This window comes from Mirounga leonina, unplaced genomic scaffold, assembly GCF_011800145.1.
Source record: "Mirounga leonina isolate KUSES-001 unplaced genomic scaffold, KU_Mleo_1.0 Mir_153, whole genome shotgun sequence".
Lineage (NCBI taxonomy): Eukaryota > Metazoa > Chordata > Mammalia > Carnivora > Phocidae > Mirounga > Mirounga leonina.
The window spans coordinates 28,791,953-28,815,944 of NW_023270387.1; the positions used below are offsets into that span (position 1 = coordinate 28,791,953).

Below are 23,992 nucleotides of genomic sequence, written 5' to 3' on the forward strand. Positions count from 1 at the left end.
CCAGATTGAACATGAAGAGATGGAGAAACATTTATCATGCAAATGGATGCCAAAAGAAAGCCAGAGTAGCAATACTTAAATTGGACAAATTAGACCTTAAACCAAAGACTAAAAAGAGATGAAGAAAGGCACTATATCATAATAAAGGGGACAAATCCACCAAGAAGATCTAACAATTGTGAATATTTATATACAGAACCTATGAGCATCCAGATATATAAAACAATTAATAACAAACATAAAGGGGGGTATCTTGGGGACTTAGTTGGTTAAGCATTCTGCCTTTGGCTCAGGTCATGATCCTGGGGTCCTGGAATCGAGTCTCGTATTGGGTTCGCTGCTCAGCCAGGAGCCTACTTCTCCCTCTCCCTCTGCCCCTCCACTGCTTGTGTTCTCTCTCTCTTTCTCTCAAATAAATAAAATCTTAAATAAAATAAATAACAAACATAAAGGAACTCATTGATAATAATACAATAATAGTAGGGGACTTTAACACTGCACTTACATCAATGTATAGATCATCTAAGCAGAAAATCAACAAGGAAACAATGGCTTTGAATGACACACTGAACCAGATGGACTTGACAGATATATTCAGAACATTCCATCCTAAAGCAACAGAATACACATTCTTTTCAAGTGCACATGGGACATTCTCCAGGACACATACTAGGTCACAAATCAGGCCTCAATAAGTACAAAAAGATTGAGATCATACCATGCATATTTTCTGACCACAACGCTATGAAACTTAAGTCAACTACAAAAAAAAAAAAAAATTAGAAAAGACCACAAATACATGGAGGTTAAAGAACATTTTACTAAAGAATGCATGGGTCAGCCAGGAAATTAAAGAAGAAGAAAAAAAAATACGTGGCAACAAATGAAAATGAAAAAACACGGAAGTCCAAAACCTTTGCCATGCATCAAAAGCGGTCCTAAGGGAGAAGTATATAGCAATACAGGGCCTACCTTAGGAGGCAAGAAAAATCTCCAAAACCTAACTTTACACTTAAAAGGATCTAGTAAAAGAAGGACAAATGAAGCCTAAAGCCAGCAGAAGAAGGAAAATAATAAAGATTAGAGCAAAAATAAATGATATTGAAACTAAAAAAACCAGAACAGATCAAAGAAACCAGGAGCTGGTTCTTTGAAAAAATTAATAAAATTGATAAACCCCTTGCCGCACTTGTCAAAAAGAAAAGAGAAAGGACCCAAATAAATGAAATCACAAGTGAGAGAGGAGAAATAACAACCCAACACTACAGAAATACAGTTATAAGAGAATATTGTGAAAAACTATATGCTAACAAATTGGACAACCTGGAAGAAATGGATAAATTCCTAGAAACACATAAACTGCCAAAACTGATACTGTAAGAAATAGAAAGCTTGAATAAATGGAAACCATCAAAGAAATTGAATTAGTAATCAAAAAAAATCTCCCAACAAACAAAAGTCCAGTGCCAGATGGTTTCATAGGCAAATTCCACCAAACATTGAAAGAAGAGTTAATTCCTATTCTCAAACTATTCCAAAAAATGGAAAAGGAAGGAAGACTTCCAAATTTGTTCTATGAGGCCTGATACCAAAACCAGATAAAGACTCCACTAAAAAACAAAACTACAGGCCAGTATCCCTAATGAACATGGATGCAGAAATCCTCAGTAAAATACTAGCAAACTGAATCCAACAGTACATTAAAAGAAACATTCACCACAATCAAATGGGTTTTATTCCTGGGCTGCAGAGGTGGTTCAGTATTCACAAATCCATCAATGTGATACACCACATTAATAAACGAAAGGATAAGAACCATATGATCCTTTCAATAGATGCAGAAAAAGCATTTGACAAAGTATAACATCCATTCATGATAAAAACCCTCAATAAAGTAGGTTTTGAGGGAACATACCTCAACATATGTACAAAAAACCCAGAGCTAACATCATCCTCAATGGGGTAAAACAGAGCTTTTCCCTTACGGTCAGGAAGAAGACAGCAATGTCCACTCTCACCACTGTTATTTAACATAATACTGGAAGTCCTAGCCTCAGGAATCAGACAACAAAAAGAAATAAAGGCATCCACATTGGCAAGGAAGAAGTCAAACTATTTGCAGATGATATGATACTCAATATAGAAAACCAGAAAGACTCCACCAAAAAATTGCTAGAACTCATACATGAATTCAATAAACTTGTGGGATACAAAATCTGTACAGAAATTTATTGCACTTCTCTACACCAATAATGAAGCAACAGAAAAAGAAATCAAGGAACCTATCCCATTTACAATTGTACCAAAAACCATAAGATACCTAGGAATAAACCTAACCAAAGAGGTAAAAGATCTGTACTCTGAAAACTATAAAATACTGATGAAAGAAATTGAAGATGACACAAAGAAATGGAAAAACATTCCATGCTCATGGATTAGAAGAACAAATATTGTTTAAATGTCTCTATTACCCAATATAATCTACACATTTAATGCAATCCCTATCAAAGTACTACCAGTATTTTCACAGAGCTAGAATAAACAATCCTAAAATTTGTATGGAACTGCGAAAGACCCCAAATAGCCAAAGCAATTTTGAAAAAGATAAAGCTGGAGGCATCAGAATTCCTGACTTTAAGTTATATTACAAAGTGGTAGTGATCAAGACAATATGGTACTGGCACAAAAATAGACACCTTGATCAGTGAAACAGAATAGAAAACCCAGAAATGAACCCATAAGTATATGGGCAATTGATCTTTGACAAAGCAGGAAAGAATATCCAATGGAAAAAAGACAGCCTCTTCAACAATGGGTGTTGGGAAAACTGGACGGCAACATGCAAAAGAATGAAACTGGACCACTTTCTTCTACCATACACAAAAATAATTTCAAAATGGATGAAAGACCTAAATGTGAGACCTGAAACCATAAAAATCCTAGAGGAGAACACAGGTAGTAACCTCTTTGACATTGGCTTTAGCAACTTCTTTCTAGATAGGTCTCCTGAGGCAAGGGAAATAAATGCAAAAATAAAGTATTGGGACTACATCAAAATAAAAAGCTTCTGCACAATGAAGGAAGCAACAAGACTAAAAGGCAGCCTATGGAATGGGAGAAGATATTTGCAAATGACATATCTGATAAAGGTATCTAAAATCTATAAAGAACTTCTAAAACTCAAAAAACAAAAAACAATCCAATTAAAAAATGGGCAGAAGACATGAATAGACATTTTTCCAAAGAAGACATGCAGATGGCCAACAGACACATGAAAAGATGCTCAACATAACTCATCATCAGGGAAATGCAAATCAGAATTACAGTGCAACACCATCTCACACTGTAGAATAGCTAAAATTAACAGCACAAGAAACAATAGGTGTTGTCAAGGATGTGGAGAACTCTCTTACCAGTATGAAGGTTCCTCGGAAAGTTAAAAATAGAACTACCTTATGATCCAGCAGTTGCACTACTAGGTATTTACCCAAAGAATACAAAATACTGACTTGAAGGGTTATGTGCTCCTTGATGTTTATAGCAGCATTATCTACAATAGTTAAATTATGAAAAAAGCCCAAATGTGCATGACTGATGAATGGATAATGAAGAAGTGGTATCTATACAATGGAATATTACTCAGCCATAAAAAGAATGGAATCTTGCTATTTGCAATGACATGGATGGAGCTAGAGAGTATAATGTTAGGCAAAATAAGTCAGCCAGAGAGAGAGAAATACCATATGATTTGACTCATATGTGGAATTTAAGAAACAAAACAATAAATCATTGGAAAAAAAAGAGGAAAATCAAGAAACAGACTCTTTACTATAGCGAACAAACTGATGGTTACCAGAGGGGAGATGGGGGTGGGTGGGATAAATTTGTGATGGGGATTAAGGAGTGCACTTGTGATGAGCTATATGTTGTATGTAAGTGTTAAATCACTAAATTGTACACCTAAAACTAACAGGACACTATATGTTAACTAGGATTTAAATAAAAACTTTAAAAAAAGAGAGAAGGCGCCTGGGTGGCTCAGTTGGTTAAGCGACTGCCTTCGGCTCAGGTCATGATCCTGGAGTCTCTGGATCGAGTCCCGCATCAGGCTGCCTGCTCAGCAGGGAGTCTGCTTCTCCCTCTGACCCTCCCCTGTCTCATGTGCTTTCTCTCTCAAATAAATAAATAAAATCTTTAAAAAAAAAGAGAGAGAGAGAGAAAACATCCAAATTGGTAAGGAAGAAGTAAAACTTTCACTGTTTGCAGGTGACGTGATACCATGTATAGAAAACCCTAAAGTCTCCACCAAAAACTATTGGAACTGATAAATGTGAAGTCACAGGATATAAAATTAATATGCAGAAATATGTTGCATTTCTTTACAATAATAGTGAAGTAGCAGAGAGAGAAATGAAGAAAACAATCCCATTTACAATTGCACTAAAAATAATGAAATTAATAGGAATAAACTTAACTAAGAAGATGAACGATCTGTACTCTGAAAACTATAAAACATCAATGAAAGAAACTGAAGATGACACAAACAAGAGGAAAGATATTCCATGCTCATGGATTTGAAGAACCAATTGTTAAAATAAGTCCATACTAACCGATCTACAGATTGAATACAGTCCCTAATAAAATAGCAACAGCATTTTTTACAGAAGTAGAACAGTAATCCTCAAATTTGTATAGAACCACAAAAGACCTTGAATAGCCAATGTGATCTTGAGAAAGAAGAACAAAGCTAGAAGTATCACAATCCCAGATTTCAAGACCTACTACAGAGCTGTAGTAATCCAAATAGTAAGGTATTACACAAAAATAGACACATAAATCAATGGATCAGAATAGAGAGTCCAAAAATAAACCCATGCATATATAGTCAATTAATCTATGACAGTGGAGGCAATAATATACATTTGGCAATAATACACAAAGACAGTCTCTTCAACAAATAGCACTGGGAAAACTGGACTGCAACATGCAAAAGAATGAAGCTGGACCACTTGCTTGAAGCATAGACAAAAATAAACTCAGAATGGGTTAAAGATCTAAATGGAGAGACCTGAAACCATAAAACTCCTAGAAAATAATATAGGCAGTAATTTCTTTGACATCAGCTGTAGAAACATCTTTCTAGATATGTCTTCTTATTTCCTTCTTAGGCAAGGGAAACAAAAGCAAAGTTAAAGTACTGGGACTACATCAAAATAAACTTTGGAACAGGGAAGGAAGCCATCAACAAAACAAGGCAACCTACTGAATGGGAGAAGATATTTGCAAATGATATATCCAATAAGGGGTTAATATCCAAAATTTATATAACTCAACACCAAAAAACCAATTAATCCAATTAAAAAATGGACATAGGATCTGAATAGACACTTTTCAAACGAAGACAGAGAGAAGGACAACAGACACATGAGAAGATAGATGTTCATCACTCATCATCATGGAAATGCAGTTCACAACCACGATGATACATCACCTCACACCAGTCAGAATGGTTAAAGTCAAAGAGAAAAAATAAGTGTTGACTAAGATGTGGAGGAATAGGAACCCTTGTACACTGTTGGTGGGCATGTATATTGGTGCAGCCACTATGGAAAATAGTATGTAGTTTCCTTGAAAAATTAAAAATAGAATTACCATATGATCCAGTAACTCTACTACTGGGTATTTGACCAGAGAAAATGAAAACATTAATTCAAAAAGGAATATGCACCCTATGTTTACTGCAGGAATATTTACAATAGCCAAGATATGGAAGCAGCCCAAGTGTCCATGGATAGAAGAATGAATAAAGAAGATGTAGTATATCTACAATGGAATATTAGTCACAGAAAGGAATGAGATCTTGCTATTTGCAGCAACATGGATGAACCCAGAGGGTATATGCTAAATGAAATAATTCAGACAGAGAAGGACCAAATACAGTATGGTTTCACTCATATGTGGAATTTTAGAAACAAAACAAATGAAGAAAACAGAAAAAACCCAGACTCTTAAATATGGAGAACAAACTGGTGGTTGCCAGAGGGATAGTCCATGCAGTGATAAGTGAAATAGAATAGATAAAGGGGATTAAGAGTACACTTATCATGATGAGCATTGAAAAATGTATAGAATTCTTTGATCATTATATTGTATACCAGAAACTAAAATAATATTGTAAAGCATACTTCAATTAAACTGTAAAAATTAAAAAAAATATGAATCCTGTATTTTATGTGAGAAGACAAAGTAAAGAGAATTTGGATCCACTTAAAAACAAAGCAGTGGGGCGCCTGGGTGGCTCAGATGGTTAAGTGTCTGCCTTCGGCTCAGGTCATGATCCCAGGGTCCTGGGATCGAGTCCCGCATCGGGCTCTCTGCTCCTTGGGAGCCTGCTTCTCCCTCTGCCTGTCTCTCTGTCTCTCATGAATAAATAAATAAAAATCTTTAAAAAAAAAAAAACAAAGCAGTAATACCTGGTAATGATCTTCACATGGTGGACACCCAATAAAGGCTTATTAATGAGTAAGGCCCAGGCTCCTGCACCAAGGCTCAGCTCCTTACTACTGACCTCAAACGCACTAAGAATCAAAGGCAAAGTAAGAGGTTTTCAAAAGGACCTGAGGCACAAGACTTGTAAACCAGACTGAGAAAGTGATCAGCTTAATCCCATCCTGCACGCTCTTTAACAGCCAGTTATGCAGGACATGTAAGGGTCTGGAAACCTGCTATCCTCCCTGCCCTTTCCTTCTGTCACTGTCTCTTCCCCAGTTCTACAGGGGCCTTGCTGCATTCTCTAGTTGGCTGCTCCCCTGGAGTGTCCCATAGGGCTCAGCCCAGGAGTTGTTGGACATCCACACCCCACACCTGTCCCACTTTAACTTCCCACATACTGTTCCCTCTGCACTTTACAAGCTGGCTGGATAAACTAACCAGATAAACTCAGTTCTGACTTGAGGTCTATCTGTGTTGTGTTTCCCACACTTGGTAACCTCCACCTGGGAGTTACATTTGGATATTTGACATATATATATATATAAAACATACATTTGAATGTTACTCCAGGATATGGGGGAAGATTTATTATTTGGAAACACATGGATATATTATTATGGTGAATAATATAAAATTCACTTGATTTTATGGTAAAACATAAAATATAGAAATGTAATACTCACTGTTAGTTAACTAAGTCATATCTCTGACACTTCCCCTTCATCCCCTTGTCCTACCTCTATGTATAAACCCATTCACTCTCTTCTAGAATTCAGGGCATCTTGTGGGAGAGAAAAGATGCTGAGTTCATGCCATTATTAAGGGCTGTAGCCCTTGAGTTATGAAAATTTAGTGCTTGCTCAGTTGTGATGACTGTGTTAGTTTTTTCTAATCACTTCCAGTCTCTGACAAAGCTATATACCTTATGGGACACACAGGAAACATCTCCCTCAACATTTCCCTTCATTCCCAAAAAATCTTGATCAGATCCATCCCCTGGGTCTAGTGAGTATTTATTGAGTACCTGCTGTACACGCAGGGCATTGTGCTAAAGCATGACGAAGGCCCTGTCCTCTAGGAGAAATACTATAGTTGTGGAGAAGACCAAGCTGGCCATTCCTTTTACTACACTCACACCATGCATGCATAGAACATCATGCATATGCAGAAGCTTCAGCTGCATACGGGCTGCTTTTTAAGGAGAGTGTGGACACAAAAGTCCAACTGCAAAGAGGAAAATAATAGCAATCCCAAGTTGACGAAAATCTGTTTTAAAAGAAGTCTGTTTATGAACTGAAGCTAGTTCTTACAAAAATCACAATGACCAAAGCCAGATAAAACCCATTAGAAGGTTTGTGTGAGATATTTGAGATTTGCAAAATTAGCTTTAATGGGTTAGGAGAAACAGTAAACTATTTCTATCTGGGCAAGATTTTGCTTTTCCTGTGTACCTAAAGTTAGAACCAGTCATCCCTGAGGCTGAAATGCTTCCTCACAGGTAGGCCAGATAGACAGATGTGCATTCTCTTTTTAGTTGGGTCAGCCATCTTTCCTACGTGTTAGGGTTATCTCTAACAAGATAGCTAAAGTGGCAGAAGAAATCCTTTGTTGCCTAATACCAAGGGCATTGTCAAAATACACTAAACTGTGAATTAGGCAAATAGCAATACTTTATCTTTCATTTTTCTCAGCCTGATACTTTTTATTTTTTTAAAGATTTTATTTATTTACTTGAGAGCTGGGGGCAGAACACTGAGGGAGAGTGAGAGAGAGAAGCAGACTCCCCGCTGAGCAGAGAGCCTGACATGGGGCTAGGTCCCAGGACCCTGAGATCATGACCTGAGCTGAAGGCAGATGCTTAACCAACTGAGCCACCCAGGTGCCCCTCTCATCCTGATTTTTATGACATACTGCTCTTCCTAACTGAATTCCGAGCCAGCTTTCTGAGCTGGACATGGTGGAGCTCCCTACTTGCTGATGTATGTGAAGGATAGCTCAGTAAATACTCTCCTTCTCCCAGAGTATCTATCCCACTGATATTTCACCATTAGAGACATACCTTTGGGTTCAGTCTCCACAAGGTCTCCATTTAAGTGCACTTATGCTGCACAGGGGAGGAATGAGATGAGGTAAGGTGTAAGATGAAAGAGGCACCTGGCTGGGAAAGGCAAGCCCAGGAACAGGTTTCAGAATTATACCAACAGTTTTATTAGAATATATTTCCATTTTCTAGATTTTTCTTTTTTCTTACCCACTCCCTCCTACTTAAAAGGGGATTTGAGGGTACATACATAATGAGGAGTCTGTTTGAATCCTTTTCTCTCTCACCATCTGATTCTCTGTCTGGAGGTAGTGGTGGAGGATGAGACATATCTGTCATTTGTAATATAATGTAACTGATTAGATAAACTGTTCTCGAAGTTATATTTCTGTTTAGAAGAATACTTCGACGTGCATTCCCTTTCCCCCCTTTTTACTAGTACCTTTCTCTGAATCTTGAATGAGTTGATCACTTCTTTCTGATCTGGACAATTTTCTGTGACTCTTAATTCTATAGGGCCCTTATGTCCTCTGAAGAGTGATTGCTTTCTGCATAACATCCAGTGTTCTTTGCTGTTTTCCACCCACAGAACCTTTCTTGTTGAGGAGGAGGTGTGATGTAGGAAAATTATGAGTGCTTTTCAAACCCATTTGAATTGATGGCCCAGATGGTAAGGAAGATCCCTTGGGGAGCTAAAAATTGAATGGGTGATAGCAGAATTTAAAAAATCATAATTAGACTCCCATTCTTTTAGGACCATTTTAGAGGTCCCAGTCTTTATTTATTCATCTGAGTTTCATTTCTCAATTGATAGTGACCTCCTTGAGGGAAGTCTTGGTTTGTACACCACTGAAACCCCAACACCTTAGAAAGTGGTTCTTTAATATAGTCGTAATAATGGCTAAAATGGATTCAATGCCTTTTATGTGTTAAGTACTGTACTAAGTACATATGCTACCTTATTTAATTCGTACAACCTTAAGAGGGCGGTATTGTAATTTATTCCCATTTTATGGATAAGAAAACAGAAGTTGAGTAAGACTGAAGTTGCAAATACCTAGTAAGCAGCTGGAGACAGAATTCAAACCCAGGCATTCTAGAGTATGAACTCTTAACCATTATATTATACTACTTCTTATTAAATACTTAGTTTTAAAATAAATATTTGTTGAGCAAAAGAATGAGCGAACCAAACCTAAAATTAATTTTCTGAAGTCACACAGATATTTTACCTCTTAGAATGTACTGCTCAGTGTAAGCGGTCAACCAGGATGCGTGGTGCTGTGCTTGGTGCTACTCAAAATTCAAGGAGATATCACCCCTGTTATAAACACGCAACATGGGATAAGAGTATTAACACTGAAATTTCTTCTTTTTCTCGCCTTTAAACAAAACAACCAAGAGCAATTTAACAGTGGTATTTGGCTTATGAACTTAACATCTATTTTGCAGTGGTAATGGCAAGTTAATGTGGCATCGATGAGGTGGCGCTGTCATTTAAATGCGGATTTTCATCCCAGTTCTCTATATATTAAGTAGTGTGCTCTGGGAACCACAGAGTATTTTCAAGGGGGACAGCCATTTAACTCTAAGCAGAACCATTTGATTTATGAAGACCAGAATATTTGTTAAAAGAGGGGTAGCAAGGAAGTGACTTGGGTAAGGATACTACTTCCTAGTGGAGAGAACACTGGATTATGAGTCAGGATATCTAGATTTTAATCCTGTTCCATTTTAAATTTCTGTTGGGTTTAGCTAAAACATTTCTGCTGTTAATATTTTGCTTTAATATCAGAAAGTGTCCTAACTACACTGGAAAATATGGTCACCTTCTTTGTGTCTTTGTGACGATACAGTGTTCGCTTGGTAGAATTTTCTGTCCGCCACCAGTATTGCCTTTTATCTTCTTAAAAACAAATCTGATCACATGACTCTCCTTCACTTCAGTTTTTATGAAGCACTTGCTGTGTGCCAGAAGTTGCTCTTTATATGCAGTAACTCGTTTAATTATCTCAGTTACCTTATGAGGTGGGCACGGATACCCACATCTCACAGATGGAACAGTTGAAGCACAGCCGTACGGAAAGTAGCATAGTGATTGATGGGGCTGGTGTCGGACCCACACCGTCAGTTACTACTCCTCAGCGCCTGTCAGTAAAACATTTCTTTCTTGAAAATCATCAACAAAAACATGTATGAGCTCCTAATTTATGCCAGTTACTGTTCCAGGCATTGGAGAGTCAGAGGTGACCAAGATGTAGGCACTGGGGTTCAGATAATTTGTACTTGATCAGAGTGCTTTCCTTATGACCTTTCTGGGGATTTAATCAGGAGCATGGGGCCACTCCAGCCCCCACCCTGTTACATAGAAAGAGAAAGCAGCATATTAAACTTTCTCCAAGACTAGTCTGTGGCTTTAGGCCTCAAGCATGACAGATTTTTCATCCTTCAGCCTTCCCCTTTTCTTGTCAGAAGATGTCCATGTTAGCATCCCCTTATTCTATGTAGACAGGCAAGGCAGTGCAATAGCGTGGGTAAGAGCCACAAGCTAGTTCATCTCCCCTGTACCTTATTTTTTTTAAATAAAATTTTATTGGAGAAAAATAGAACCATCACGTACACAGGGAAAAGAGCACAAATTTTAACTGATACAGAACAACTGAAAGTCATCATTACCCAAAGTTGTTTGCAATTACTTTTCAGTTGCTTAAACATCTCCCCTCAACGTGCTTTTTTTCTTAAAGATTTATTTATTTATTTATTTTGGAGAGAGAGAGTGAGGGGAGGGGCAGCAGGAGAGGGAGAGAGTCTTTTTTTTTTTTTTTGAAGATTTTATTTATTTATTTGACAGACACAGTGAGAGAGAGAGAAAGAGAACACAAGGGGGAGTGGGAGCGGGAGAAGCCAGCTTCCCGTGGAGCAGGGAGCCTGATGTGGGGCTCCATCCCAGGACCCTGGGATCATGACCTGAGCCGAAGGCAAATGCTTAACCAACTGAGCCACCCAGGTGCCCTGAGAGAGAGTCTTAAGCAAACTCCCTGCTAAGCGTGGAGCCTGATGCAGGGCTCAGTCTCCTACCCTGAGATCATGACTTGAGCTGAAAGCAAGAACTGCATGCTCTACTGACTGAGCCACCCAGGTGTCCCTCAGCTTGTTTTTTAATAGTCTTGCTAATTTTTTCAGTTGAAATAGCATCAAATTTTCAAAAAATTAAGAGCCTCAGGGAAGGGACCAGCTTTGAAGATAACAAGTGACAGCAAGTCTCCTCCTAATAGGAATCAATTCTACCTAAAAATTCCTTAAGAGTAACTATTGAATCTTCTGGAATAGTTGTATATCTCAGAGACCATCAGGGATGAGTTAGGACACTGACCTAGATGGTCCAGTGTGGAGAGGACAAACAGAATAGCTGCATTTCCTTGTCAGATGAGCTCATGCAAGGAAGCCGGGGAGAAGCTGAGAAAATAGAGGCAATGCCTGCTCAGAAAGAATTAGGAAGGCATTCTGAATACACATATTGTTAACAGTGTGCAAGTTGATACAATTAGAGAGAAATAGGCAACTTTTTATAATAGCTGGTCACAGGTCTTGAGAACTCAAGAAAAACAGTAGTATACACAAGAGCCAAAAGTCTCTTCAGTCCACTGTTAGGGCCTAAATATTCTTCCTAATGGCTCCAAATAGTCAAGGAAATAGAATGTTGCCAAAGGCATGAAAGCAGTTCTGATTTTAAAAAATCGAAACAAAATTTTCTGTTTCTCTCCAAGATCAGCTCCCTTCAATGAAAAACAAACAACAAAAAACAAAAACAAAAAACAAAAAACCCACAAAAACAAATGAACAAAAACCCCACTGATGCTAAAGAGCAGCCTTTTACTCACATTACCAATTTGAATAACAGTACTTTTGCTATTTTCTGTGTATGAACAATCCTAAGACATTCCCCTGAAAAGTAGATGTCCAATGGCTGTGAGAAATCTTCAAGAAATTTTGAAAGTAATAAGATCAGCATAATACAGATTTTGAAATTCCCAACTAGGGAGTATATGGGGAAAACAAAGGAGGACATTTATACCTAGGGTTTTAGAAAGTTAGAAGGACGATAGGAAAGGTTTATTTACCAAGAAAATCCCAGTGTACCTTAGTTGCTGTGTGACCTCTCTGCAAGTCTTCTCATCTGTGACGGGGATAATCACTGGCTCTATCTCACAGGGTTGTTGGGAAAATGAAAGTCCAGTGTTTTAAGGAACTTGGCACATGGCATGTAGGAAATACTCCTGAAAATGTTTGCAGAGGGGTGTGTGTGTGTGTGTGTGTGTGTGCGTGCGTGCACATGCATGAACATGTGTGTAATGGCACATAGGCATGTCTATATGAGCACGTGTAATTTATGTAATGTACATACACACCATGGTATTCTTTTTTTTTTTTTTTTTAAGATTTTATTTATTTGAGGGCGCCTGGGTGGCTCAGTTGGTTAAGCGACTGCCTTCGGCTCAGGTCATGATCCTGGAGTCCTGGGATCGAGTCCCGCATCAGGCTCCCTGCTCGGCAGGGAGCCTGTTTCTCCCTCTGACCCTCCCCCCTCTCATGTGCTCTCTCTCTCTCATTCTCTCTGTCTCAAATAAATAAATAAAATCTTTAAAAAAAAAAAAGATTTTATTTATTTGAGAGAGAGAGAATGAGAGACAGAGAGCATGCGAAGGAGGAAGGTCAGAGGGAGAAGCAGGCTCCCCGCTGAGCTGGGAGCCCGATGCGGGACTCAATCCCGGGACTCCAGGATCATGACCTGAGCCGAAGGCAGTCGCTTAACCAACTGAGCCACCCAGGCGCCCACCCACCATGGTATTCTTGTTTAGGTTATGATTATAGTTTGACTTGAAACCTACACTTTCATTTCTGACCTTGAATTTACAGCTCATTTTAATTTGCTTTCTTGTAATAAAAATGTTAACCATAAGAGATGGTAGTTTTCACATACAAGCTATTTTTTCTATTTTTAGAGACCCACTGTCATCTTTGGTTCTAAAAATGTAATTCATGGAATTATGGGGGGAGAGGCTAGACTCCAGATCGCTGGGTTGTTTGGGTGCTGTGAACATTTTGGGGTTCTGTAATAACTGAAATTTTGTTTGTGGGTATCAAATTATGGATCTACAGAAACTAAAAATGAAACCCTCCATTTATAGGAATTACCTAAAAACAATGTGGATATTCCTGTTTTATTATTTATCTGGAATGAGAACACTTTTTTCCTAAGCTTCAGTTTCTTTTTTTTTTTTTTAAAGATTTTATTTATTTGACAGAGAGAGAGACAGTGAGAGCAGGAACACAAGCAGGGGGAGTGGGAGAGGGAGAAGCAGGCCTCCTGCTGAGCAGGGAGCCCGATGTGGGACTCGATCCCAGGACCCTGGGATCATGACCTGAGCTGAAGGCAGACGCTTAACGACTGAGCCACCCAGGCGCCCCAGTTTCTTTTTTAATGAGTGATTTTCACCATTTCCCCTTTCCCATTTTCTTTCTTATACATTGTAAATCTCATTTTAAAGTTCAAAACCAGGGCCAAAAACTTAATTCTGGGTTGTTTGGGGAAGATAATTACATGCTATAAGAAAAATTAAGAGCTCCTTCCTTTTTTTTTAATTTATTTTATTATGTTATGTTAATCATCATACATTACATCATTAGTTTTTGATGTAGTGTTCCACGATTCATTGTTTGCGTATAACACCCAGTGCTCCATTCAGTACGTGCCCTCTTAAATACCCATCACCAGGCTAACCTATCCCCCACCCCCCTCCCTTCTAGAACCCTCAGTTTGTTTCTCAGAGTCCATAGTATCTCATGGTTCGTCTCCCCCTCTGATTTCCCCCCCTTCATTTTTCCCTTCCTACTATCTTCTTTTTTTTTTTTTTTAACATATAATGTATTAATTTGTTTCAGAGGTGCAGGTCTGTGATTCAACAGTCTTACACAATTCACAGCGCTCACCATAGCACATGTACTTGACAGAGAGAGACACAGCGAGAAAAGGAACACAAGCCAGGGGAGTGGGAGAGGTAGAAGCAGGCCTCCTGCTGAGCAGGGAGCCCGATGTGGGGCTCGATCCCAGGACCCTGGCTGGGATCATGATCTGAGCCGAAGGCAGATGCTTAACGACTGAGCCACCCAGGCGACCCGAGCTCCTTCCTATGATTTTACTGATCCTGCACATTTTCCCCTTAGGATCATACAAAGTGAGAAATGAAATTGCTTCATTTTCATTGGTATCTTTCTGTAGTTAAGTTAAATGATGGGTATGTGTTGGGGTGGAGTGCAGGTATATAGCACAGATATAGGAAACGTATAGTAGGGATGAAGAATCATCTTCAAGGAACCATATTGGTCTATATTCTTATACACTATCATTCTCGCAGAAGGAAAAGATTAGGATGCTTCCATATCTATGCCCAGTTTTGGGATTGAGGAATTCCTGGTTTAGAGATATTACATCGTTATTCAGCAGATCTCTGTGTCGCAGGGTCACACATCAGAAACCTGTTTTACAACTGTGGATGTTTTAGAAAACAGTTGAGGTGTAATTAACATACAATAGACTGCACATATTTAGTGTACAGTTTGATAAGTTTGGCATATTTGTAAATTCTTGAAACTACAACCACACTCAAGATTTGAACATAATCAGCACTACCAGAAGTTTTCTAGAGCCCCCTTGAAATCCTCTTCTGCACCCCCATCTCCATCTCACCCCATCTGCCCTCTCCCCAGGCAACCATTTATCTGTCTTCTATCATTTCATGCTACTTTGGATTTCCTAGGATTTTATATAAATGGAGTCATACCATATGTATTCTTTTTTTGTCTGGCTTCTTTCACTCAGCATAATTATTTTGAGATTCATCCATGTGCAAGTGTGCATCAATAATCCATTCCTTTTTATTGGTGAATATTAGTATTCCATTGTATGGAAATACCACAGTTGATATATCTATTCACTGTTCATGGGCATTTGGGTTGCTTCCAGTTTTTAGTTATTACAAATAAAATTGCTGTAAACATTTGTGTGCAAGTATTTGTATGATCATATGATTTCACTTTCTTTGGTAGGTATCTGGGAATAGAATGGTTGAACCAAATCTATGTTTAAATTTTTAAGAAACTGCTCAGTTATTTTCCAAAGTAGTGATACCATTTTACATTCCCACCTGCAGTAGATGAGAAATCCAGTTTTTGAAATTCTTGTCAACACTTGTTATGGTCAGTCTTTTTAATTTTAGATATTCTAATAGGTGTGCAGTGGTATCTTACTGGTTTCTTAAAAATTTATTTATTTAAATGTAATCTCTACACCCAGTGTGGGGCTCAAACTCAGGACCCCGAGATCGAGAGTTGCATGCTCCACCAACTGAGCCAGTTAGGTGCCTCAAGTGTCTTACGGTTTTAATTTGCATTTCACTAGTGGCTGATGATGTTGGGCATGTTGTGTTTATTTTCCTTCCATAAGATCTCTGTCACAATTGCTCAACTCTGCCATTTTAGAGTGAAAGCCCCCATAGACAATATGTTAATAAATGGGTGTGGCTGTGTTCCAGTGAAATTTTATTTACCAAAACAAACAACAGCAACAAAAAAACAGAGCAGGGAAAAAAAAAAGGAGCAGGTGGTACATAGACTTGGATTGTAGTTTGCTGACTCCTGAAGTATGATCATGTCATCTGCAAATTAAAGACAGATTTATTTCTTCTTTTCCAGTCTGGCTGTATTCGAATATTTCTTTTTCATGCCTGATTGTACTCTCTAAAACTTCCAACACAGTATTGACTAGAAATGGTGAGAGCAGGTATCTTTTCTTATTCTAGTTCTTAGGGGAAAAGCATTCAATCTTTCATCATTAATTATAATCTCAACTGTAAGTTTGTTGTGGATACTATTGATCAAGATTAGGAAATTCTCTCTATTGTTAATTTTGGTTTAGTTCAACTGGCTTTTGTTTTATTAATTTTCTTCTATTTTTTTTTTCTGTTGTCTATCTCTGGAGGTTCCTTTCTATTCTAAATATTTTTATCAGGAATGGATGTTGGATTTTGCCAAATGATTTTTCTGCATTTATTGAGAATATCGTAATTTTTAGCTTTTTATTATGAGTTACATTGATTGGTTTTCAGATGTGAAGCCGATCTTGCATTCCTGGGATAAACCTTAGTTGGTCTTTTTTATGTTTTTGGGTTTGATTTGCTAAGATTTTATTTGGAACTTATTTAAAAAGATTCTGTTTATTTATTTGAGAAAAAGACAGAGAACACAAGCAGGGGGAGGGGTAGAGGCAGAGGAAGAGGGAGAAGCAGGCAGCCAGCCCCCCGGCCCCCCGCCACCGTACAGGGAGCCAGGGAGCCTGACATGGGGCTCAATCCCAGGACCCTGGGATCATGAACTGAGCTGAAGGCACTTAACTGACTGAGCCATCCAGGCGCCCCTTTATTTGGAACTTTTGCATCTGCGCTTATGAGATACACTGATCTGTAGTTCTCCTGTAATGGTTTTGGTAATGGAAGTCATGGAGGTAATGCTGGCCTCTTAAATAAGTTGGGAAATACTTCCTTCCTCATTCTAAAAATACCTATACAGTTGTAGTGATGTCCCCCTCTTATGCTTGATATTGTGTCTTCTCTCAGTTTTTCCTGCAGTCTAAGTAGAGGTTTATTAATTTTATTGATCTTTGCACAAAACCACCTTTTGGTTTTATTGTTTTTTCTCTGTTTTTCTGTTTTCTGTCTCATGATTTCTACTTTGATCTTTATCATTTTTTTTATTCTGCTTACTTTGGATACAGTTTGCTCCTTTCTTCCTACTTTCATAATGCAGAAGACAAGGTTATTGATTTGAGACCTTCTTTCCCACGCTAGGCCATTAGTGGTGTCAATTTCGCTCTAATTACTGCATTACTGGTCTACCATAAATTCTGACATGTCATGTTTTCACTTTTGTTCAGGTCAAAATACTTTCTTTACCTTTTGATTTCTTTGTTGCTCTGTGGGTTACTGAAAAGTGTTTAGAGTTGGTTTCCAAATATTAGGGATTTTCCAGATACCTTTCTGTTACTGATTTCTAATTTAATTTCATTGTGGTTAGAGAACAGACTTTATATTACTTGAATCTTTTAATTTTTTTGTGATTTATTTTATTGCTCAGAATATAGTCTACTTTGGTAAATGTTCCATGTGCATTTGAGAAGAATCTATTTTGTTGTCTTTGAGTGAAGTGTTCTATAAATATCAACTAAGTTAAGTGGATAGTGCTTTTTGAAGTCTGTGTTCTTACTGATTTCCTATCTGCTTGTTCTATTAATTATTGAGAGAAGAGTGTTGAAATTTAACAACTGGATTTGTGCATTATCTATTTTGCACCTTTGTTATGTAATGTCTCATCATTTCTTTGTCTTTTCCTCTTTTTTTTTTTTTTTGCCTTCTTTCAAATTGAGTAGTTCTTATTCTGTTTTATCTCCTTTGTTTGCTATTAGTTATAATTCATGACCTTGACATATTTAAACAGTAGTAGTTGGTTATTTTGTAGAATGTCACTCAATTTGAGTTTGTCCAGTATTTTCTCATGATTAGATTTGGGTTGTAGATTTTGTGGGTGAGGGGAGGAGAATACCACAGAGGTGTAATACCCTTCTCATCATATATATCAAAGGGTACATGATATTGTCATGACATGTTACTGATGTTACCTAAATCTCTATGGTTAGGTGGTGTCTTGAAGATGTCTTCACCCTGAAGTTACTATTTTTCCCTTTTTGAACTCTGTTATTTATAAGAGCAGCCTACACTCAAAGGGAGAGGAATTAGTTTTCACCTCTTAGAGGAATATCAAATACTCCTCCACATGTAGATATGTAATAAAACCAGAACAATAACTAATAAATATTTTGGGGGATCAGATATTATGAAACCATTCAAATACTCTGTTTCTCTTTAAAGTTTTTCCCCTAATTTTGGCAATCATCAGTGGATCTTTTGCCTGCAACAATTATTACTCTGGTCTAAAGGTAACTTTTTTATTTACCTAGTTCTTTCTACATTAATTAATTGGAATTCTTTTATAAAGAAAATTTATTCTCTCTCTTTTTTAAAAGATTTTATTTATTTATTAATGAGAGAGAGAGTGAGAGCACATGAGAGCGGGGAGGGTCAGAGGGAGAAGCAGACTCCCTGCTGTGCAGGGAGCCCAATGCAGGACTCAATCCTGGGACTCCAGGATCATGACCTGAGCGGAAGGCAGTCACTTAACCAACTGAGCCATCCAGGCGCCCCAAAAATATATCACCTCTTATTTGCTTATTTGTTTATGTCATCTTGGACTCATGGGTATTTATTTTATTCTTTGTATTATAATCTAGTGCTATCATAATTTAATTTTACTCAAATCTTCCACCTTTAGCCACTGGACATTCTTTCAGTTTAGCTCTTGATTCTTTCATATTATATTGTTTGAGCACTTCCTCACTTTTTGACACTACAAGGTGCTCCAGCCTCATCTTGGATTTTCCCTGCTCTAGCCCTATCATCAGCCATGTCTCCGAGGAACCCTAGTTCCATTTTCTGGAGCATGGTATTTAGAAACCAGGATCTGGGCACCGAGTGGGCTTTTTGCTGCTGAAGTGTCAGCACTTCTGGGTTCTCTTGCTAGACAGGGTAGGAGATACGTGTATTTATACTAACCTGTGAATACACATATCTCTGTGTTTCTCTGTTTGCATATATATTAAAATAAACATTATATTTATATTTATATATATTTAATTCAGCACTACAGGGTTAATTCCAGCCTTTCCCTCTTGCATATTCATAACTTCTTTCTTTGATAGAAACTTAGCTCTCATTGTGGCATATTTATAGTTCTTATTTGTTCAACCCTGTTATACAAGTATTTTCAGAGTTGCTAACCCATACAACTGTGAGAAACATTTTTTCAGCTACAGTACAGTGTTTGTGTAAAATTTTTCTGTTGGTAACCTTATGATATGCAGTCAAACTACTAATTTGCGAAGTTATTTATGTTAGTTCCTTTCTTCCCTATTCTCCTAAGTATGGTCATGTTCTTGGTAATACTGTTAGTTTCATTTGCCAGTCTGCATTCCATCCTGGTTGCCCAGACATCCTGGATGATACATTTTTAAAGATTTTCATACAGTAAAGGTCACTCTTTGTGCTATAAAGTTCTAAAGGTTTTTTTTTTATTATGTTAATCACCATACATTACATCATTAGTTTTTGATGTAGTGTTCCATGATTCATTTTTTGCACATAACACCCAGTGCTCCATGCAGAACGTGCCCTCTTTAATACCCATCACCAGGCTAACCCATCTTCCCCCTCTCCCCTCTAGAACCCTCAGTTTGTTTCTCAGAGTCCATAATCTCTCATGGTTCGTCTCCCCCTCCCAATTTCCCCCCCTTCATTCTTCCCTTCCTACTATCTTCTTCTTCTTCTTTTTTTTAACATAAAATGTATTATTTGTTTCAGAGGTACAGGTCTGTGATTCAACAGTCTTGCACAATTCACAGTGCTCACCATAGCACATAACCTCCCCAATGTCTATCACCAGCCACCCCATCCCTCCCACCCCCCACCACTCCAGCAACCCTCAATTTGTTTCCTGAGATTAAGAATTCCTCATATCAGTGAGGTCATATGATACATGTCTTTCTCTGATTGACTTATTTCGCTCAGCATAATTCTCTCCAGTTCCATCCACGTCATTGCAAATGGCAAGATTTTGGTTTTTTGATGGCTGCATAATATTCCATTGTATATATATATACCACATCTTCTCTATCCATTCATCCTTCGGTGGACATCTTGGCTCTTTCCAGTTTGGCTATTGTGGACATTGCTGCTATAAACATCAGGGTGTACATACCCCTTTGGGTCCCTATATTTGTGGCTTTGGGGTAAATACCCAGTAGTGCAATTGCTGGATCATATGGTAGCTCTATTTTCAACTTTCTGAGGGACCTCCATACTGTTTTCCAGAGTGGCTGCACCAGCTTGCATTCCCACCAACAGTGTAGGAGGGTTCCCCTTTCTCCACATCCCCGCCAACATCTGTCGTTTCCTGACTTGTTAATTTTAGCCATTCTGACTGGTGTGAGGTGGTATCTCATTGAGGTTTTGATTTGGATTTCCCTGATGCCGAGCAATATTGAGCACTTTTTCATGTGTCTGTTGGCCATTCGGATGTCTTCTTTGGAAAAATGTCTGTTCATGTCTTCTGCCTATTTCTTGATTGGATTCTTTATTCTTTGGGTGTTGAATTTGATAAGTTCTTTATAGATTTTGGATACTAGCCCTTTATCTGATATGTCATTTGCAAATATCTTCTCCCATTCTGTCGGTTGTCTTTTGGTTTTGTTGACTGTTTCTTTTGCTGTGCAAATGCTTTTTATTTTTTTTGTTTGTTTTGCTCTCACGTTAGACATGAAGATGTTTACTTTTTTTTTAATTTTTTAAAATTTTATCAAAACCTTTTTATCTTGATGAAGTCCCCATATTTCATTTTGCCCTTGTTTCTCTTGCCTTTGGCGATGTTTCTAGGAAGAAGTTGCTGCGGCTGAGGTCGAAGAGGTTGCTGCCTGTGTTCTCCTTTAGGATTTTGATGAACACCTGTCTCACACTGAGGTCTTTCAACCATTTGGAGTCTATTTTTGTGTGTGGTGTAAGGAAATGGTCCAGTTTCATTCTTCTGCATGTGGTTGTCCGATTTTCCCAATACCATTTGTTGAAGAGACTTTTTTCCATTGGACATTCTTTCCTGCTTTGTCGAAGATTATTTGACCATAGAGTTGAGGGTCCATTTCTGGGCTCTCTATTCTGTTCTGTTGATCTATGTGTCTGTTTTTGTGCCACTACCATACTGTCTTGATGATGACAGCTTTGTAATAGAGCTGGAAGTCCGGAATTGTGATGCCACCAGCTTTCCTTTTCTTTTTCAACATTCCTCTGGCTATTCAGGGTCTTTTCTGGTTCCATACAAATTTTAGGATTATTTGTTCCATTTCTTTGAAAAAAGTGGATGGTATTTTGATGGGGATTGCATTGAATGTGTAGATTGCTCTAGGTAGCATTGACATCTTTACAATATTTGTTCTTCCAATCCATGAGCATGGAACATTTTTCCATTTCTTTGTGTCTTCCTCAATTTCTTTCATGAGTATTTTATAGTTTTCTGAGTACAGATCCTTTGCCTCTTTAGTTTGATTTATTCCTAGGTATCTTATGGTTTTGGGTGTGATTGTAAATGGGATCGACTCCTTAATTTCTCTTTCTTCTGTCTTGTTGTTGGTGTATAGGAATGCCACTGACTTCTGTGCATTGATTTTATATCCTGCCACTTGACTGAATTCCTGTATGAGTTCTAGCAGTTTGGGGTGGAGTCTTTTGGGTTTTCCACATAAAGTATCATATCATCTGCAAAGAGTGAGAGTTTGACTTCTTCTTTGCCGACTTGGATGCCTTTTATTTCTTTTTGTTGTCTGATTGCTGTAGCTAGGGCTTCTAGTACTATGTTGAATAGCAGTGGTGATAGTGGACATCCCTGCCGCGTTCCTGACCTAGAGGGAAAGCTCTCAGTTTTTCCCCATTGAGAATGATATTCGCTGTGGGTTTTTCATAGATGGCTTTTATGATACTGAGGTATGTACCCTCTATGCCTATACTCCGAAGAGTTTTGATCAAGAAAGGATGCTGTACTTTGTCAAATGCTTTTTCTGCATCTATTGAGAGGATCGTATGGTTCTTGTTCTTTCTTTCATTGATGTATTGTATCATATTGATTGATTTGCGGATGTTGAACCAACCTTGCAGCTCAGGGATAAATCCCACTTGGTCGTGGTGAATAATCCTTTTAATGTACTGTTGGATCCCATTAGCTAGTATTTTGGTGAGAATTTTTGCATTCATATATATTGGTCTGTAATTCTCCTTTTGATGGGGTCTTTGTCTGGTTTTGGGATCAAGGTAATGGTGGCCTCATAAAACGAGTATGGAAGTATTCCTTCCATTTCTCTTTTTTGGAACAGTTTCAGAAGAATAGGTATGAATTCTTCTTTAAGTGTTTGGTGGAATTCCCCTGGGAAGCCATCTGGCCCTGGGCTTTTGTTTGTTGGGAGATTTTTGATGACTGCTTCAATTTCCTTAGTGGTTATAGGTCTGTTCAGGTTTTCTATTTCTTCCTGGTTCAGTTTTGGTAGTTGATCCATCTCTAGGAATGCATCCATTTCTTCCAGGTTATCTAATTTGCTGGCATAGAGTTGCTCCTAATAAGTTCTTCTAATTGTTTGTATTTCTTTGGTGTTGGTTGTGATCAATTGGTGTATTTCTTTGGTGTTGGTTGTGATCTTTCATTCATGATTTTGTTGATTTGGGTCATTTCTCTTTTTTTGATAAGTCTGGCCAGGGGCTTATCAATCTTGTTAATTCTTTCAAAGAACCGGCTCCTAATTTCGTTGCTCTGTTCTACTGCTCTTTTGGTTTCTATTTCATTGATTTCTGCTCTGATCTTTATGATTTCTCTTCTGCTGCTTGGTTTAGGCTTTATTTGCTGTTCTCTCTCCAGGTCCTTTAGGTGTAGGGTTAGGTTGTGTATTTGAGACCTCTCTTGTTTCTTGAGAAAGGCTGGTATTGCTATATACTTTCCTCTTAGGACTGCCTTTGCTGCATCCCAAAAATTTTGAACAGTTGTGTTTTCATTTTTTTGTTTCCATGAATTTTTTTAATTCTTCTTTAATTTCCTGGTTGACCCATTCATTTTTTAGTAGAATGCTCTTTAGCCTCCATGTATTTGAGTTCTTTCCAACTTTCCTCTTGTGATTGAGTTCTAGTTTCAAAGCACTGTGGTCTGAAAATATGTGGGGAACGATCCCAATCTTTTGGTACCTGTTGAGACCTGATTTGTGACCTAGGATGTGATCTATTCTGGAGAATGTTCCATGGGCACAAGAGAAGAATGTGTATTCTGTTGCTTTGGGATGGAATGTTCTGAGTATATCTGTGAAGTCCATTTGGTCCAGTGTGTCATTTAAAGTCTTTATTTCCTTGTTGGTCTTTTGCTTAGATGATCTGTCCATTTCAGTGAGGGGGGTGTTAAAGTCCCCCACTATTATTGTATTGTTGTCGATGGTTTTCTTTGCTTTTGTTTATAATTGGCTTGTATAATTGGCTGCTCCCATGTTAGGGGCATAGATATTTGCAATTGTTAGATCTTCTCATTGGATAGACCCTTTAAGTAGGATATAGTGTCCTTCCTCATCTCTTATTACAGTCTTTGGTTTAAAATCTAATTTGTCTGATATAAGGATTGCCACCCCATCTTTCTTTTGGTGTCCATTAGCATGGTAAATGGTTTTCCACCCCCTCACTTTCAATCTGGGCGTGTCTTTGAGTCTAAAATGAGTCTCTT

General features: G+C 38.0%; 1 protein-coding gene and 1 long non-coding RNA gene across 3 annotated transcripts in view; one reads left to right on the forward strand and one right to left on the reverse strand.

Annotated features, from left to right (window-relative positions):
- Nucleotides 1–23,992, forward strand: part of JAM3 (junctional adhesion molecule 3) — a 105,267-nt gene that overhangs the window by 38,388 nt on the left and 42,887 nt on the right. The gene's annotated exons all lie outside the window — the stretch shown is intronic.
- LOC118013410 lies at nucleotides 9,020–11,204 on the reverse strand. The gene is made up of 3 exons (XR_004680006.1): nucleotides 10,554–11,204; nucleotides 9,766–9,854; nucleotides 9,020–9,225 (listed from the first exon to the last, which is right to left on the reverse strand). It is a non-coding gene; the product is annotated as an uncharacterized LOC118013410 (long non-coding RNA).